The sequence below is a fragment of the Galeopterus variegatus genome, unplaced genomic scaffold (genome assembly GCF_000696425.1).
Source record: "Galeopterus variegatus unplaced genomic scaffold, G_variegatus-3.0.2 Scaffold11168, whole genome shotgun sequence".
Classification (NCBI taxonomy): Eukaryota; Metazoa; Chordata; class Mammalia; order Dermoptera; family Cynocephalidae; genus Galeopterus; species Galeopterus variegatus.
In genome coordinates, this window is record NW_007737279.1 from 15039 (window position 1) to 18529 (window position 3491).

At 38.8% G+C, this 3491-nt stretch overlaps 1 pseudogene; it reads left to right on the forward strand.

Moving 5' to 3' along the window:
* LOC103610453 overlaps window positions 1–3443 on the forward strand; it is a 5078-nt pseudogene extending 1635 nt beyond the window's left edge.
* Window positions 3444–3491: the final 48 nt, after the last annotated feature.

Here is a 3491-nt window from a genome sequence, read left to right on the forward strand (position 1 = left end):
ACTGGATAGTGCGCCGCTTGGGAAGCGCGGCGGCGCTCCCATCCGAGGGTTCGGATCCCACATACAGACCGGCTCCCGCTCACTGGCTGAGCGAGGCACGGGAGCAACGCCGAGGCTTGCGATCCCGTTGCCGGTCCCCGGTCCGGTACGGGGGCAACACTGAGGGTTGCGATCCCTTGCTGGACACGGAAAAAAGACAAAAAAAAAAAAAAAGCTTAAGGCTCTTCCCTGCAGGAACACATTCAAGGTAAAAAGTTATTGTCAGTTACATGAACATACATTCTTCTTCTGGAGTTAAAAGAACAGTCGGAGATGTTATTGGCAAAGAAAAGAATCTCCAAAAACTCGACCCTCATCAAAAAAATGACAAACAAAATGCCTTTTGATAAATTTAAAAAAGAACATGTCGTGCCTCAACTTGACAATACAATACCTTCAGAACAACTTGAAAGTCCATGCACAGAACAGTAGCTTTTAACAAGCTTTGTAAACGTATCCAGTAAATACATGTGAAAGGGGAAAAAATAGCAGAAGCCTGGCAGGACAAAAAGGACTACAAAAAATGATATAAGGAGCTTGTTGAGATGGTAAAAGCAAAGAAATTCTCAAGATCAAGTGCTGAATGCAAGCAGAGCCAAGAAATGATTTAATGACAATCTTTATTGTGTGTGCATTTAAAAAAATAAAACTGATGATTAGTGATGCTGAGCACCTTTTCATTTACCTGCTGGCCATTTGTGTGTCTTCTATTGAGAAATGTCTATTCAGGTCCTTTGCCCATTTTTAAATCGGATTTTCTTGCTACTGTGTTGTTTGAGTTCCTTATATATTTTGGATGCTAACCCTTTATCAGATATATGGTTTGCATTCCATAGGTTATCTCTTCACTCTGTTGATTGTTCTATTTGCTGTGCAGAGCTTTTTAGTTTAATGCAGTCCCATTTGTCTATTTTTGCTTTTGTTGACTGTGCCTTTGGGGTCAAATCCAAAAAATCTTTGCCCAGACCAATGTCAAGAAGCTTTTTCCTTATCTTTTCTTCCAGTAGTTTTACAGTTTCAGTTCTTTCAGTCTTTAATCTACTTTGAGTTGATTTTTGTGTATGGTGTAAGATAAAGGTCCAGTTTTATTCTTCTGCATTGTGGACATCCAGTTTTCCCAACACCATCTATTGAAAGGACTGCCCTAAGTTCACCTAACATGATTTTCTCTAAGTTCATCCATGCTGCTGCAAATGGCACTATTCCATTCTTTTATATGGCAGAGTGGTATTCTATTATGTACATACCACATTTTCCTTATCTGGTGGTCTGACGATGGGCATTTAGGTTGGTTCCAACTCTTGGCTATTGTAAATAGAAAGCTTGGTTTTCTGAATTCTAGTTCAACGTGGTTTATATTACATCTGAAATTTTTTCAGGAAGCTGTCATTATATATTTTTTAGGAATAATTTTCAGATGAGTTGGAGGTAACAAAGAGAAGAATTGTTATTCAGGACCTTAACTGTCCAACATGAGGAGATTGCTTGGTAAAGAGGAAGTATATAGTGCAGTTCCTATTAGTTGATATATTCTATGAGGATAGGGATCTTATCCGTATTTCTGACATCTCAAGGAGTTCCTAACACATGGTAGGCACTGATAAATTTTTGTTGAATGAATGAAAAATAATTAGGGACCACTAAAAGAGCAACAATATTGAATCACCTGGTGGAACCAGTTAAAAATGTAGATTTCTGGGCCGGCCCGTGGCGCACTCGGGAGAGTGCGGCTCTGGGAGCGCAGTGACGCTCCCGCTGCGGGTTCGGATCCTATATAGGACTGGCTGGTGTGCTCACTGGCTGAGCGCGGTGTGGGTGACACCACACCAAGGGTTGTGATCCCCTTACCGGTCATGAAAAAGACCAAAAAAAAAAAAAAAATGTAGATTTCTGAGTCACACTCATAGAAATTCTGATTTAGTGGCTGTGGTAGGCAGATTAATGCCTCCCCCAAAGATGTTTATGTCCTTATCCCTAGAACCTGTCCATATGTTATGTTACATATGGCAAGGGGCAATTAAGGTTGCAGATGGAATTAAGGTTGCTAGTCAGCTGATCTTCATATGGGGATTACCTAAGTGGGCCCAATGTAATCACAAGGTAGAGGGAGGTAAAAGAGTCAGAAGCAGAGAGATGGCATTATGATAAAGATTTGACTGGCCATTGATGACTCTGAAAAAGTTTAACATTAAAAAAAAAACGGTCTGGTTTTTAGGAAATGTTAGCTTGACACGATAGTTAATTCCTACTGGACCCTAGCAACCACATCCTTTTTTATATTTCTAATAGGTACTAGCTTTTCAAACTGGGTAATGGTATAGCTATAGTCAAATACACATCAAAGATTTTATGATCTCCTTTTGGACAAATGAAATAAATTGATATTGCAGTTTTAATGTTTTATATATCTGTACGTAAATGATGCTGATTAAAAGATGAATGCCAACTGAATAGAGATGTCTTGATAGATAATTTTGGGACCTCCCGGAAGTTCTAAATAGCCATGAACATGTTAAAACAAATAGTGTATGTTATATATTGATGTAGGGTAAGAGTTAAGGGAAATTAGTGAGAATGAAGAAGATGAAAATATGATGTAAATTTTAACATATAGACAGAGAACTTGGATTTTTATTAACAGCAACGGCCTCTGTTGAGGGGCTGGTGTGATCAGTTCTGTGTTGGAATAGAATTTTTGACACCTGGACAAATGTCTCACTTTCCTTACCCCCACTTCTTTTAATTTTCTTATAGGATTGCATTTTTCTATTCAAGGAATACCAGACATCTTTTCACAAAACAAGGAAACAGATTTTAGAATCCTCAGGAGAAAAATCTTTTGAGGTTTCAGAAATGTATATATTTGGAAAGTTTGAAGCTTTCTGTAAAAGACTGGAGAAGGTAAGCATTATGCAGTCACAGTATCCCACCCCAAACCACACCATTTTGGTTATTTCATTCTTTATGCAGTGCCATTGAGAATATTGTTTCAGATCTCTTGTCTCACTATTGATACGACTTGTCTAATACTACCCTCAGATCACTGCATTTTATTATAACTTGTTATTTCATTTCTGGTTACTGCCTTCTGCCAGTCACACAAAAGTTGTGGCAAACTTACATCTCTCTCAAGACCTCAGTTCTACCTCCACCTATGGAAATTGAACTTAAAAGCCTCTGCTCTTAACCATTATATTAGGCTGAGATAAAGTGTGAGATAAATTGTCTGCGATCCTGGCAGAGCACAATAGTTGTGGAATATCTGGATATACAGGCACATTCTCTTTCTGGGCCAGTGTAGTGTATACGTAAACATTGTGTGGGTGATGCCTTTGCTGCGTAGACATGGGTTAGAAACTTCTGTACCTTTGATTCATTTATTAGGACTGGATGAGGAGGAGTGATTTTTTTTTTTTTTTTTTTGTCTTTTTCCGTGTCCGGCAACGGATCGC